Raw genomic sequence first — 15,987 nt, forward strand, 5'->3', positions numbered from 1 at the left:
GGGAGATGGGGATTGACATATACACTGCCACATGTAAAACAGACAGCTGGTGGGAACCTGCTATGTGGCACAGGGGACTCAGCTCCATGATCTGGGATGACCTGGGGGGGAGGGGGATGGGGGAGGGGGATGGGTGGGAGGGAGGTCCAAGAGGGAGGGGCTATATTTATACACAGAGCTGATTCACTCTATTGTGCACCAGAAACCAACATGCTTTTGTAAAACAACTATATCCCCATTAGGGAAAAAAAAAAAAGAATACTCTGTGCAACCACACCACATATTTTGCAGCTGCCCTCACCAAAAGCCTGGGTGGACCCCAGTTGGCAAAACATGAGGGAGAATGCCTGTGAACCCAGTGGAATCCACTGCAATCAGTCCCCAGGGTCTCTCCTTCAACTCTGAGGCTAAATAGCAGCTGTTACCTGGGAAACCGAAGCCATGTGCAGAGGGCAGCGGGTGTGGAGGGAAGGCTCACTTGGATACACCCCCCATCACCCTGAGATTAAAGGACATAAAAAGAGATGGTGGATGAGCTGCCCAGGGGCCGGCGTGAGAAGCAGGCTGTCGTTTGGGAGAGCAGTTTCCATTGTAGGGAGTAACCACTAAACCAAAAGGAGCCTAAACAACAAAGCAACAGCCAGAGATTACCTATTTGATGAGCGTTGTTCCCAATCTTATAGGTCTGTGATCTGAACATCCCAGGTATTACCAAGGCAATCACATTTACGTGAGGAACCTAAGTCTCTAGGTCACTGAGGCTCTACCTGTTTGAAGGTCGGAAGACCAGCCTTTGACAGAAACCCCTCCGAAACGTTTCTGAGAAGCCCCGGGCGTGCTCGGTGTATCCACGAATCCGCGTTGGGCGCTGCTTGCCGCGCCCTGCAGCCGCCGCCACCCTCGTGAGCTAGCCCTTCCCCCTTCGAGGTGCCCCATCCCATCCTGCCTGGTGGAGGATTCCACCTGTTCTTTCGAGTCCTCGCTTCCAAGTCTGCCTCCGAAACGTTTTCCAGGACTTTTCTAATCCTCTCAGTCACTCTGTGGCCTTGCATCCCCTCACCTGAGCACGTCTTGTTTTTGCTGTTTGTGTGTGGATGGCTGGCTTCCCAGGTGGTGCGCTGGCCGATGCAGAAGACCAAGGAGACTCAGGTTGGACCCCCGGGTCAGGAAGACCACCTGGAGGAGGAAATGGCAACCCACTCCAGTATTATTTGCCTGGAAAATCCCATGGAAAATCCCAATGGGGAGCCTGGCGGGCTGCAGTCCCTGTGAGGTTGTGTGAAGAGGTGGACACGACTTAGTGGCTGAGCATGCACACACGTGTGGATGGCCAAGTTGTGTCTCACATAATATGGGGTGCAGGCTCTACACGGAGGTTCTTGATGAATGAGTGTGTCCAGATAAGCATGACACAAACTCCAGAAATGTTCAATGTCGACCTATGTGCTGTTCAGCCTTGTATTTATCTAGAACCGCTCCCCAAGCACTTTTTGCCAGGCCCTGCAGATATAAAATGGACTGAATGGGGCCCTTGTCTCAAGACTTTGTGTGTTCCAGCTGGTTTAGATCCTTCCAGCTATTTGATTTTTTTTGAGGGGTGGGGGAATGAGGGGATATATTGGCACAGTGTTCATTTTTTTTTTTTTGCCCCCAAGTAAATGATAAAGAGTTATCTAACTTTGTAAGCAAATAGCAAATTTCTGAGGAAGCGAAATCATCAATGAAACACAAATCCTTAGTAAACAGTACAATATTTATCCAATTATAGAGCACTTACTACACTCTGACGCTTCCCTAGTGGCTCAGCTGGTAGTAAAGAATCTGCCTGCAGTGCAAGAGATGCAGGTTCGATCCCTGGGTTGGTAAGATCCCCTGGAGAAGGGAATGGCAACCCATTCCAGAATCCTTGCCTGGAGAATTCATGGACAGAGGAGCCTGGTGGGCTACAGTCCATAGGATTTCAAAGAGTCGAATGCAACTGATCTTTCACTTCAGTTCACTTACTACACTCTGGGTCATTTAGAGCTTTCACTTCAATTCACTTCCTGCACTCTGGGCCATTTAGAAACAGCATCTCTCTTATTCCTCCATGCATCTCTTCAAGTGCATTATCATTTCTGCTTTAATGATGGAAAAAGAAAATGAAGCAAGTTCCTTGCTCCAGATCCTATCAAATATGATACAAGGTTTCAGCCAGGTTTGTGTAATAGGTCAGGCTATGTCCTCAGCTGCTGTTCTGTGTCACCATCCTGTCGCCCGACAGTCCTTCTGTGTCCAGGGTCAGATAATGAAATGAACAGTGATGAGTCACCGAGGGCAGGCAGCAAACGTGAGAAGATGGATGAACTTGTTTTCAGTAAGTGAAGTCAGAGATCACAGAACAATTTTAGAATCTAATGCACAACACCCCAGGCTCCCAGAGAACCATGCTGAAAGCCAAGGTGTGTAATCGTCCTCAGGGGGGCTTTGGTGTCTGAACCTGCCTTCCCACCCATGTATTCTGGGGCTTTCTCTCCTTTAAGGGTGGTTCTCTAGAGGCAGTCTGGAGAATTCAGATTTAAAAATATTGTCTCCAGGGCTCCTCTGCCTGACTCATTGTGTGGTCTCTCACTGATGAGTCACCAATCTATGACTCAGTTTTCACGTCCTACTCAGGGCTCAGAGTTTGGCTGTTGGGCTCCTGGGGTTGGGTTTATGTGGAGGTGACATAAGGTTGGTGATGTGCTGGTAATCCAGGGATCCTGGGCTGTACTGCTTTCCTTTTGCTCGGGGGAGCATCTTCTAACTTGTCAGAGGTGCTCATGGGTGGGCCAAGACCAAGGGTGCTGAAGTGGCCTCGCCAGTGAGGTCAGCCTCTGTTTCTGCTGCCACTGTGTAGATGCTGACTGTATCCTCCACTCCATGGGTGGCCTTCTGTGGCCACGGTCTGTCAGAGGAAGACAACACCCTGTAGAGGAAGAAATCCTCTGTGCGAAGAAACATGGATTCACTTCAACCCTGTCCTTTCTTAACTACGCTGCTCAGAAAACTTCAGTGTGTAGCTTCCTGTTCTAAATCCAGGCCACAACCCCACCCCAAAGTCCTCCATGTAATCTCTGGGATGGAAAAAACTCACCTGGGTTGTGAGTAAGGAAATCAGCCAATGGAGAGCATCTTGAAAGTAACTGGGCCTTTGAGAGGTCCCCTACTTCTGCATCCAAGCAGACCATTGCTTGGCTGAGCATCCTGGGAGATGCCATGTCCGGATGGGCTGCTGCAGTGATGGGACATTAACAAGATGCTGAAATGGGATTCTTGCCACTAGTTCATCTGAGACTTCATAAGATGAAATCAGGATCCAACGATGAGTTTGACAGCACACCCCAGGATGCAGATTTTCAAGGGGAAGGGCTCATGTGTCTTCATTCTTCATCCACGTAAAGGATAGGGGAAAGGGTCAGAGAGGGTGGAGAGGGGAGAGGGTGAGAGAAGAGACTCCTCTGGCTGAAGGAGATTGCTCTTTCAGGGGAGGGTGCAGATGCTGCTGGAAAATGCAGAGAGCTCTTCTTTGCAGTAGGGAGACACAGAGCACTGGGGCCCTAGCCAACTGTGACTAGCACCCAGCTTCTCCCAAGAAGTAGAGGATGGGAGAGGGGTGACTTGTGATGTAGATGCAAGAGCCAAGACAGAGTGCTGGGGGAGCTTAGACTGCACCCCCAGAGCTTTTCAGGGTAAGGGATGCAACTGTTTCCTGCACATGAGATGTGGGTCATGCCAAAAAATAAGCCTGTGGTTAGCTCCTCTTAGGTCTTGTCTGAGAGTGCCTGAGGAAGGAGGGAATAGGGCAGGAAGATGAGATGTGTGGCTCCCAGTGCCTCAAGTGGCTCCAGGAATGGAGTCACATTTGTCAAAGTCAAGGAAACTGTAGGACGGAGGCCTCCAAAAGGGATCTTGGGAGCATCCATGCCATGACCCCAAGAGACGAGTCCTGCCCTGATCCAACCAGGGATTCTTCCTTTGGCCAAATCAAAGCTGTTCTATGTCTTTACCTTTCCTCTTGCTCATGGCTTTGACTTCAAACAGCAGAGCGAGAGAGAAAAAGAGGAATGGGGAAAAACCAGGACAGGAGGAGTCAGCCAAAAAGTTGCATTTCTAACGTGCTACAAGTCATGTTTGTCCAACAGACTAGTTACACAAACCATACTAGTTCAGTTCAGTTCAGTTCAGTCGCTCAGTCGTGTCCGACTCTTTGTGACCCCAGGGACTGCAGCACGCCAGGCCTCCCTGCCCATCACCAGCTCCCGGAGTTTACTCAAACTCATGTCCATTGAGTCCGTGATGCCATCCAACCACCTCATCCTCTGTCGTCCCCTTCTCCTCCCCCCTTTAATCTTTCCCAGCATCAGGGTCTTTTCCAATGAGTCAGCTCTTCCCATCAGGTGGCCAAAGTATTGGAGTTTCAGCTTCAACATCAGTCCTTCCAATGAACACCCAGGACTGATCTTTAGGATGGACTGGTTGGATCTCCTTGCAGTCCAAGGGACTCTCAAGAGTCTTCTCCAACACCACAGTTCAAAAACATCAATGTTTCGGCGCTCAGCTTTCTTTATATTCCAACTCTCACATCCATACATGACTACTGGAAAAACCATAGCTTTGACCAGGTGGACCTTTGTTGGCAAAGTAATGTCTCCGCTTTTTAATATGCTATCTAGGTTGGTCAAAACTTTTCTTCCAAGGAGGAAGCGTCTTTTTATTTCGTGGCTGCAGTCACCATCTGCAGTGATTTTGGAGCCCCCAAAATAAAGTCTGCCACTGTTTCCACTGTTTCCCCATCTATTTGCCATGAAGTGATGGGACTGGATATCATGATCTTTGTTTTCTGAATGTTGAGCTTTAGGCCAATTTTTTCCCTCTCCTCCTTCACTTTCATCAAGAGTCTCTTTAGTTCTTCTTCACTTTCTGCCATAAGGCTGGTGTCATCTGCATATCTGAGGTTATTGATGTTTCTCCCAGCAATTTTGATTCCAGCTTGTGCTTCATCCAGCCTGGCATTTCGCATGATGTCCTCTGCATATAAGTTAAATAAGCATGGTGACAATATACAGCCTTGATGTACTCCTTTTCCTATTTGGATCCAGTCTGTTGTTCCATGTCCAGTTCTAACTGTTGCTTCCTGACCTGCATACAGATTTCTCAGGAGGCAGGTCAGGTGGGCTGGTATTCGCATCTCTTTCAGAATTTTCCACAGTTTATTGTGATCCACACAGTCAAAGGCTTTGGCATAGTCAATAAAGCAGAAATAGATGTTTTTCTGGAACTCTTGCTTTTTCGATGATCCAGAGGATGTTGGCAATTTGATCTCTAGTTCCTCTGCCTTTTCTAAATACAGCTTGAACATCTGGAAGTTCACGGTTCACGTATTGCTGAAGCCTGGCTTGGAGAATTGTTTTTTTATTTTCTTAATTAATGATAAGCATCTTCACTTCTCTCTCAGAGCCTGCCCTCATCCATACCTTCCATTTCTTCTCTCTGTGTCTCATCATATTTTGTAGAAGCCTCTGTGAGTGCACACTGCCCTGCCCTCTTTACCAGTATCCGCCACATAAATGGGGCTTTCCAGGTGGCTCAGTGGTAAAGAATCTGCCTGCTAAGCAGAAGACTCAGGTTCGATCCCTGGGTTGAGAAGATCCCCTGGAGAAGGAAATGGAACCCACTCCATTATTCTTGCCTGGGAAATCGCAAGGGTAGAGGTGCCTGGTGGAATACAATCTATGGGGTCACAGAGAGTTGGACATGACTTAGCAACTAAAGCAACAACAACCGTCTAAAAAGGTGAGTTCTTTGTGGGCAGCAGCCGTATCTTCTTCATGGCAGTAGTTCCTGTGAAATAGCTTCACGATGCTGTATGGTTGGTTTGCCCTCGGTTCTTGTTCAGTGAATGATTAAATGAGTGTAAGCATGGCAAAAGGGAGATGCATTCATTTAGACCTTTTGGACCTTCTTAGAGCTCATCAGCTGGGCTGTGCCCATCGTTTCTACTTACAGCTCCTACCAGCTTCCCTGAAGACCCGGTAACTGTCCTCATTTGGATTTTTGAGGGCAATCCCAGTTGTCCCCATAAGATAGCACGTCCCCAAGGAGGGATGGAGAGGTTGAAGAGAGTCAGCTCTCCGTCGCGGGAAATCAATGAAGGGAGCTGAGCCACTCCTGCCCGATTTCAACAGAACCCTCTGTTGTACAGCGAACAGTGGAGAAATTGTTCATCCACATCTCATTGCTCATGGAAATATTCTGACTGCAAAGTCAGCATCGGCTTTGATTTCCTGCCCTGGGAGGAGGCCAGGTCAAAAGGCACCAAGGGGGCCTGTGCAGAGTCAGAGGGCTCGTGAGGTGGGGTGAGAGGAGACCCCCATGCCTCGTCTGTGTTCGGCGGTGGAACTTCTAGTACTGGGGGTGGTCAAGCCAAGCCAGCCCCGTCCTTGCTCCTCTGAGAACTCCAGCCCCTCTTGGAACCACCACAGCCAGAAGTGCGTGGGTCAGAGCAGGCCTGAGGGTCCATGCCCGGGGCCTGCACTTGCTTCCTTGAAAGGAACTGCACTGGGAAGGTCTGGAGTGCTGGGCCTCTGAGGGGCCCGAAGGCTAGGGAACCAGAGGCAAACCCAGCCATCTGAGTCCTCTTAAAGAGGACACTAACTAAAATAACCTGGGAAAGGCACTTCCAGAGCAAAAGTGCGTCCAGTTGCTGTCTCAAAGCTAATTTTAAGAATGTCCTTTTCTCTTGAAATTTCATCACCATGACTCATCGCACTGCAGGCCAAGATTCTGAAGCTCTGAGTCAGCCTGGGCCCTGAGAGCTGAGGCTCAATGGGAGTTTTACCTAAATAAAGCCTGCAAGCGGGCCTGCTGTGATAGATGCCTTAGAAATTTGCTAATTCAGCAATGCACACGCCCTTGACCTCTGCTGTTCACACAGTTGCCCGCAAGTTCCTGGGGCTGTTGGTGTGACCTGGCTTCTCTCAGGTGTGAGAGCTTGAACCTTCAGTTCGTGTGTTTCTGTGTCTTCGCTGCTGAGGTGGGTCCTTTCCTGTAGTCTGCTCAGCCCCTCCGTAGGTGCCCTTTGGATGTGCTATGTGCTATGTTCCGTCGTGTCCGACTCTTCTTGACCCCGTGGACCGTACCCACCAGGTTCCTCTGTCCGTGGGATTCCTCAGGCAAGAATACCAGAGTGAGTTGCCATTTCCTTCTCCAGGGGAATCTTTCCCACCCAGGGATCGAACCCACGTCTCCTGCGTCTCCTGCATTGGCAAGTGGATTCCTTGCCACTGCGCCACCTGGGAAGCACCTTTTTGATATTTGCAGCTAAAATGGTGTGATGATTAAGCACAAATTCCAGAAAGGATCCAGGCAGGGTGACCTTCTCTAAATGCCAGTCAAAGGGAATGGCATCTACATTGGGATTTTTTTTCTTTTATATTTATTAGTTGGAGGCTAATTACTTTACAATATTGTAGTGGTTTTTGCCATAGATTGACATGAACCAGACATGGATTTACATGTGTTCCCCATCCTGAACCCTCCTCCCACCTCCCTCCCCATCCCATCCCTCTGGGTCATCCCAGTGCACCAGCCCAACCACTTGTCTCACGCATCCAACCTGGACTGGCGATCTGTTTCACACTTGATAATATACATGTTTTGATGCTGTTCTCTCAGATTATCCCACCCTCACCTTCTCCCATAGAGTCCAAAAGTCTGTTCTATACATCTGTGTCTCTTTTTCCGTCTTGCATATAGCAACCTAGATGCCCATCAGCAGACGAATGGATGAGAAAGCTGTGGTACATATACACAATGGAATACATTGGGATTTTTGAAAGTCAGAGCTGGAAGGGGCCTCAGCTCATGTCATCATCTCCCTGTGATTATATAGACATCCACGTCACCCAGGACTCAGATCGACAGCTTTCCCAAGGTGACCCAGCCATTAGGAGGAGGATCCAGACGTGAAGCCAGGGTCTGCTCACATCTTAACCTCTTGACTCAACTGTTTCTGCTTTCGTTTACTCCATATCCAGATTAATCTCTAGGCTCTACGAAGCCTACATCTGGGTGTTGGGGGAGGAGGGGTCATAAAGGAAAGTGAGGAGGCCAAGTTCAAGGCTGACCACCTGCTTTGGTGCCCCTTGAGCTCCAGGTCAGGGACCTGAGATGATGGTGGCTGTAACCATGGCAACAGGAGGCCTGAAGAGTGACTCTGGAGGGGAAGCTGGGGCCATGGGAAGTGGCCCGGAGGCAGAGACCCAGGCTTTACTCAAGTATGTTGGCCGCGGAAGGTTAACCAAAGTAGAGGTAGAAAGGATTGTCATGGGGTCCCAAAGACATCACAGGAACCCAAGCTGGGCAGCCATAACGCAGCCAAGACTCCTGGGGCCTGAGGTCGGGGCTCTGGCAGAAACCCAAGGGGCTCACCCTGGCTCTCTTCCCTTTGACTCTGTGTCCCTGCCCTGATCGCTCCATCTCTGTCTCTCTCTCTGGCTCTCTGATTTTATACTCCCTTTCTCTTGACATCTCTTCTTCTTCCTGTGCATCTATGCTGTTTTCCCCTCCCTCTGCCTGTAGTTCTCACTTTTGTTAACATGTGACCCAGAATGGCTGCTGCTGTATGAAGTGCCTCTTACCAGCCTTCAGCTCAGCTTCCGTGACTTGGCTGTAATTTTCTAGATTCTAACATCTAACAGAGGAACCCAATGGGCCCAGATTGCATTTCTGAAGCTGGATGCATGAGTCATAGGCTGCTGGCCGTCCCACGAATTAGCTGCTCTTGTGTCAGATATCCAGCCTCAAGCCATCAACTGTGGCCACGGGTGGTCAGCCAGCAGGGAGTGAGGGAGAATAGACGAGGGAAGGTTCCTGACCTGCAGAGGATCATCTGTACATTCAAGCGAGCCACTTCCAAGACACGTGACTCTGGGCAAGTCTTACTTCTCCGGACCTTAGTTTTCCTTATCTATAAAATGAGGGGAATAATACCTACTTCCCGGGGTTGTTAAGTGAAAAGTGAAAGTGTTAGTCGCTCGGTCGTGTCCAACTCTGTGTGACCCCAAGGACTGTAGCCCTCAGGCTTCTCTATCCATGGGATTTCCCAGCCAAGAATACTGGAGTGGGCTGCCATTCCCTTCTCCAGGGAATCTTCCCAACCCAGGGATTGGACCTGGGTCTCCTTCATCACAGGCAGATTCTTTACTATCTGAGCCACCAGGGAAGCCCAGGATTGTTAAGAAGACCAGATAAATATTATATGTAATCAAGCCATGCCAGGCCCATGGCAAATACCCAATAAATTATCACTATTATCCGCTGGAAGTGATTTAAAAGAGCCAGAGTCTTGGGTATGCACAGGACATTCTGCCCTATGTGGCCTTTTGAACTTCTCCCCCTTTTGTCTTTCTCCATTTGTAATCTTTTTCTCTTTCCCGTCTTGATGTTTGTTAATTTCTCCCTTGTTGTCAGTGCTGTAACCCAATGCTTGAGAATTTCACAACAGGATGCACTGGAGCCAATGTTTTCCATTTGGATATGACTTCCATGTTCTTGCCTTGCTGTTGTCAATAGCTTTACAAGGGTGGAGGGTGTGGTTTACTGTACTGAATAAGGCTGTGATCTGTGTTTTTGAAAATTGCTCGGGCAAAGGAAGGAAGTTGTCTGTGATGACACTGCTGGCTTTTATAACATAAATATGAAGCTCTGTGTTGTTGTTTGGCAAAACTCCCAAAATTTCCCTCAAGAAGCTCAGGCCAAGTTGAGAGTCAACTCCAGAGTGCAGAGATATATTTAATAAAAAGCAAAAATTACTCCAGATGCCAGAAATTGTTATAAACAAATACCTTGCCAAACCTGCACAGCCTTCTTTCTCTCTCTCTCTGTTCCCTATATGTACACATTGCATAGTCATTGCCTGGAGCGTTGAATGGGTGAGCTGTGTTCCTAAGAATGTCAGAGTGTGAGGGCTGCTGTGGAGAGTGGGGGTAGGTTACTGGAGGTTGGGGGAGTTTGGGACAAATGAGGGAAAGGGTCAATAAATGGAGACCAAGTCCTAAAATGAAGATCATGGCATCTGGTGCCATCATTTCATGGCAAATAGATGGAGAAACAATGGAAACAGTGACAGACTATTTTCTTGAGCTATAAAATCACTGTGGATGGTGACTATAGCCATGAAATTAAAAGACCCTCGCTCCTTAGAAAAAAGGCTATGACAAACCTAGACAGCATATTAAAAAGCAGAGACATTACTTTGCTGACAAGTATTGTCAAAAAAACTATGATTTTTCCAGTAGTTATGCACGGATGTGACAGTTGGACAATGAAAAAGGCTGAGCGTCGAAGAACTGATGCTTTCAGCAATCTATGGATTCAATGCAATCCCTATCAAGCTACCAATGGTATTTTTCACAGAACTAGAACAAATAATTTCACAATTTGTATGGAAATACAAAAAACCTCGAATAGCCAAAGTAATCCTGAGAAAGAAGAATGGAACTGGAGGAATCAACCTGCCTGACTTCAGACTCTACTACAAAGCCACAGTCATCAAGACAGTATGGTACTGGCACAAAGACAGAAATATAGATCAATGGAACAGAATAGAAAGCCCAGAGATAAATCCACGAACCTATGGACACCTTATCTTTGACAAAGGAGGCAAGGATATACAATGGAAAAAAGACAACCTCTTTAACAAGTGGTGCTGGGAAAACTGGTCAACCACTTGTAAAAGAATGAAACTGGAACGCTTTCTAGCACCATACACAAAAGTGAACTCAAAATGGATTAAAGATCTAAATGTAAGACCAGAAACTATAAAACTCCTAGAGGAGAACATAGGCAAAACACTCTCCGACATAAATCACAGCAAGATCCTCTATGACCCACCTCCCAGAATATTGGAAATAAAAGCAAAACTAAACAAATGGGACCTAATGAAACTTAAAAGCTTTTGCACTACAAAGGAAACTATAAGTAAGGTGAAAAGACAGCCCTCAGATTGGGAGAAAATAATAGCAAATGAAGAAACAGACAAAGGATTAATCTCAAAAATATACAAGCAACTCCTGCAGCTCAATTCCAGAAAAATAAATGACCCAATCAAAAAATGGGCCAAAGAACTAAACAGACATTTCTCCAAAGAAGACATACAGATGGCTAACAAACACATGAAAAGATGCTCAACATCACTCATTATCAGAGAAATGCAAATCAAAACCACAATGAGGTACCATTACACGCCAGTCAGGATGGCTGCTATCCAAAAGTCTACAAGCAATAAATGCTGGAGAGGGTGTGGAGAAAAGGGAACCCTCTTACACTGTTGGTGGGAATGCAAACTAGTACAGCCGCTATGGAAAACAGTGTGGAGATTTCTTAAAAAACTGGAAATAGAACTGCCATATGACCCAGCAATCCCACTTCTGGGCATACACACTGAGGAAACCAGATCTGAAAGAGACACGTGCACCCCAATGTTCATCGCAGCACTGTTATAATAGCCAGGACATGGAAGCAACCTAGATGCCCATCAGCAGATGAATGGATAAGGAAGCTGTGGTACATATACACCATGGAATATTACTCAGCCGTTAAAAAGAATTCATTTGAATCAGTTCTAATGAGATGGATGAAACTGGAGCCCATTATACAGAGTGAAGTAAGCCAGAAAGATAAAGAACATTACAGCATACTAACACATATATATGGAATTTAGAAAGATGGTAACGATAACCCTATATGCAAAACAGAAAAAGAGACACAGAAATACAGAACAGACTTTGAACTATGTGGGAGAATGTGAGGGTGGGATATTTCAAAAGAACAGCATGTATACTATCTATGGTGAAACAGATCCCCAGCCCAGGTGGGATGCATGAGACAAGTGCTCGGGCTGGTGCACTGGGAAGACCCAGAGGGAATCGGGTGGAGAGGGAGGTGGGAGGGGGGATCAGGATGGGGAATACGTGTAAATCTATGGCTGATTCATATCAATGTATGACAAACCCACTGAAATGTTGTGAAGTAATTAGCCTCCAACTAATAAAAAATTAAAAAAAAAAAAAGAAGAACTGATGCTTTCAGATTGTGGTGCTAGAGAAGACTCTTGAGGGTCTCTTGAACAGCAAGGAGATCAAACCAATATCAGGTCTAAAGTAAATAAACCCTGAATATTCATTGGAAGGACTGATGCTGAAGCTGAAGTTCCAATACCTTAACCACCTGATGCTAAGAACCAATTCATCTGAAAAGACCCTGAGACTGAGGAAAATTGAGGGCAGGAGGAGAAGGGGACAACAAAGGGTGAGATGGTTGCTTGACATCACTGGTTCAATGGACATGAGTTTAAGCAAGCTCCGGGAAATAGGGAAGGGCAGAAGCCTGGTGTGCTGCAGCCCATGGGGTTGCAGAACAGTCAGACATGACTGAGCGACTGAATAACGACAAGTCCTAACAGCCGTGGTCAAGGCAGGCCTGTTCTAGGTTAGAGCAGGGAGATAGATGTGTCACAAAAACAGAGGGAGAATCTGTGGTGAAAAGCTCGGTCATTCCAAAGATTTCAGTAAAGCCTGCAGGATCCAGGCTGACTTCCTGGGCATGTGAGCTGCCAGGTTGCACGGGGTCCCCCCCTTAGAAGGGCCACATGCTGGCCTTAGTGCTTTAATGTTGATTTCTTGATATTCTTAAGAAGTTTTAAACCTAAGACCCTATATTTTAACTTTGCACCGGGCCTTGAAAATTGTGTTGCTGATCCTGGCCAGGGAGCATTGAACTGAAGACTCATCTCCAGAAGTATAAGCTGGCCTGAACAACAAGAGAAGCATGAAGTAGTGACCCCTCCTGGTTATTAGGGCAGGGGCCGGGGGCAGTCATCAAGTGATTTTAGAACCTAATATTATAGAACCAGACAGAGGTTAGGGGCCCAGCTTGAATAGGCAAGGACTGTGGCAGGAACTGACACTGCAGGAGAACTGTGTCTTGGAGTGTACCTCGGGGGAATCGAGGCGCAGAGCCCTGGGCTTAGGAAAGCTGCGCTGGTATCAGGTGCGTATCCGCCAATCAGCTGTGGCCCCCAGCAGAGCCTCACGGCTACAGCCAATCAGCGGAGAGGAAGAGTAATACAGGCAAAGGAGGTCTCCCATACATGGAGCTACATGTAGATGCTAGCTTTGCCACCTACAGGTGTTGTGGCTTCAGGTAAGGAAGGCTCCTTACTTCTCTGAGCCTTAATTTCATCTATGGAATGATGAAAACAATACCTATTCACAGTTGATGAGAAGGTTAGATGAGATACGGTATATAAAATTTCTACTACTTCGCCTGCACCAGGTAAATAATCTACAGTTGCTCTTATAGCCTATTGTTAATTTAAGAGAGCCAGAGTTTAAAAAAAAAAAGTAGGTTTTAATCCCACTGGCTGTGACCTTGGGCAAACCACTTTGCATGTCTGAATCTCAATTTCTTCATAAGTAAAGGGAAATAAAAAATCCAATGCCTGAGACAGTGTCTTGCACATAGTAGGTACTCACTAAATGCCTATTAAATGTTCTGCTGCACTGCAACACAAGATATGAGAGCTATTTGCAAAGCTGCAAAGGGCTTTGCCACTGTATTATCTTTTTGTTGACCTTAGCGAATCAGATTCATTACTTGGTGGGGTAGGAATCAAATAAGGTTGAGATCACCTCACTCTGAAAATAAAATAACTTTCTGAGTGCTTGCCTGCCTTGGGATTTGGGTCAGTCTTTTGTTACTGGCGTCAGCACATAGCTAACTAATCCAAATGTAACCAGACTGGGCTGGGAGTCTTTGCATTGCTTTTTTTCTTCCAAGTTTTTCTTTCTAGAATAAAAGGGAAATGGTATTATCACATGGGTTACCACAAATCAAAAAGTATAATTAATGACAAGACATTCAATCTGCATGCACCTACATCAAATGGATTCAGAGCATGTCATTCCTTTTCGTGACAGCTCATGAAGCATGAAGACTATTTAGAGAGGATGAAAAAGTCTCATTCATTAGCTTCTGGGATGCCAAGAGGGGAAATGACTTATGTACAAAGGATACAAAGCACATATTTTTCTTGTTCCGAGTTTACATATTCCACATAGGATTACAGGAAACCCTGTGTCACCAGACTACGTGCCTTGGATGAGAAGAGTTCTGGGCTGCAAGGACAGAATAACAACCTGAACACCGAGACACCAAAGGTCAACTTCACTGAACTGAAGTGACCTTGAGATTGAAACGGTTCTTAAGGCATTATATACCTTCTGCCTCAAATGATGGAATAATATGACCGACAATTGCGACTGAGACCAACCTGGGTAGATCTCCACCAAAAATCTGTGTTCCTCCTTTTATAGACAGCTGTAGCTTCTCTATCAAGGGCTAAGTTTCCCCGTCTTCTAGCAGTAAGTGTGACTGTGTCTACAAGTTCTCAACAATGGAATGTGTTGTAATTGATGTGTGAATGTATCTTCTTTGGAGAACTGTGCATATAAATCTTTGGCCCATCACTATTTGGATTGTCATTTTCTTCTTGAATTTCTGGTTGAGTATGATAGTTCTTTATATATTTGATAATAGTTTTCTATATATATTATTTTTCTCTTATCAGATATATGATTTGCAAATATTTTCTCACATTTTGTGTATTGTCTTCTCACTTTCTTGATGGTATTTGTGAAGCACAAAGGTTTCAATTGATGAAGTCCATTTTTTTCCTGTTTTTTCTTTGTTGTTTGTGCTTTTGGTGCCATAACTAAGAAACCATAGCCTAATTCAAGGTCATGAAGATTTACACCTATGTTTTTTTTTCTAAGACTTTCATAGTTTTGATTCTTACATTTTCAACTTTGAACTATTTGAATTCATTTTTGTATATGTTGTGAGTTAGGAGTTTAATTGCTTCTAGAATCATTCAAACATTCTCAGAGAATTGCAGCACCCCCTTTTATACCACACTGTCTATTTGTGTTTTTATGTGTTTTGATAGTCTGTATAATCAGTGTGTGTGTATGTATGTTTTGAAAGCTCAAGAAAAACATATCTTCCTTAGGGTAGCAAGTATTCTATGAACTTCTGTATCTATAGCAACTCAAAACAATAGTTTAACATTTGTATACTGTACTAGAACTAGTCAGTACCTTTTCTCATCTATTGTGCTATTTTATTTTCACTGAAATCCTAAGGTAGGTGATACTCCTGGACCTAGAAGCTAAGAAATGTTAACATGGCCAAGATCACAATATTACTAATAAGCAAATTATAGACATAAAACCAAGAACAGGTGCTCTTCCTGTTCCTTATATTTATTACTATGATGAAATGGAGTGCTTTAAAAATAGTTTCATTAATTCATTCATATATTCCAGAAATATTTAATGAGCCTCTGTTATTTGCTGGGCATTGTGCAAAACACTGACAAGAAATGATGAGCAGCAATGGACATAGTTCTTTCACTTGTGAGATGGACTTGATGGACAATCAAATGGTCACACAAACACATATATAGTTACAATTGTGATCAGTGGTAGAAGGTGGACTTGCATGCATCATTATGAGTAAATAATGAGGTGATCTGACTAGTGAGATAGGTCAGGTGCCGATTCCCTAGGAAGTAGTACTTCAGTGAGATCTGACGTTAATAGGAGCTAAGTAAAGAGCAGGTAAAGAGCATTCCACACAGGAATAATAGTCTATGCAAATGTCCTGTGGCAGCACCAGCCATCTGAGAAATCTAAGGATTTTGTCTGCTCCATTTAAAATGTATTAGTTAAAACAATATATCACAACTGAATGGGAAAAAGATATGGTGTACACAAAAAGACAAGTTAACCCTAACTTCTTTAAGACCTCATTTATCCATCTCTTTGCTTTTAAGCACCTATATCAGAAAATAAAGAGGAGAACAAAAAAGGAAATGATATCACTGTATACATCTAAATCCACGCA

The 15,987-nt window shown here is 45.4% G+C and overlaps 1 long non-coding RNA gene across 3 annotated transcripts in view; it reads left to right on the top strand.

Annotated features, from left to right (window-relative positions):
* Window positions 1–15,987, top strand: part of LOC122430826 — a 102,409-nt gene that overhangs the window by 35,486 nt on the left and 50,936 nt on the right. The window contains exons 5-6 of one of the 3 annotated variants that reach the window (XR_006266385.1): window positions 5,535–5,613; window positions 5,647–6,327. The exons of the other annotated variants lie outside the window; for them this stretch is intronic. This is a non-coding gene — a long non-coding RNA (uncharacterized LOC122430826). Of the gene's footprint in view, window positions 1–5,534; window positions 5,614–5,646; window positions 6,328–15,987 lie in introns of those variants that run through there. 3 annotated transcript variants of the gene reach the window in all.

The sequence above is a fragment of the Cervus canadensis genome, chromosome 29, assembly GCF_019320065.1.
Source record: "Cervus canadensis isolate Bull #8, Minnesota chromosome 29, ASM1932006v1, whole genome shotgun sequence".
Taxonomy (NCBI): Eukaryota; Metazoa; Chordata; class Mammalia; order Artiodactyla; family Cervidae; genus Cervus; species Cervus canadensis.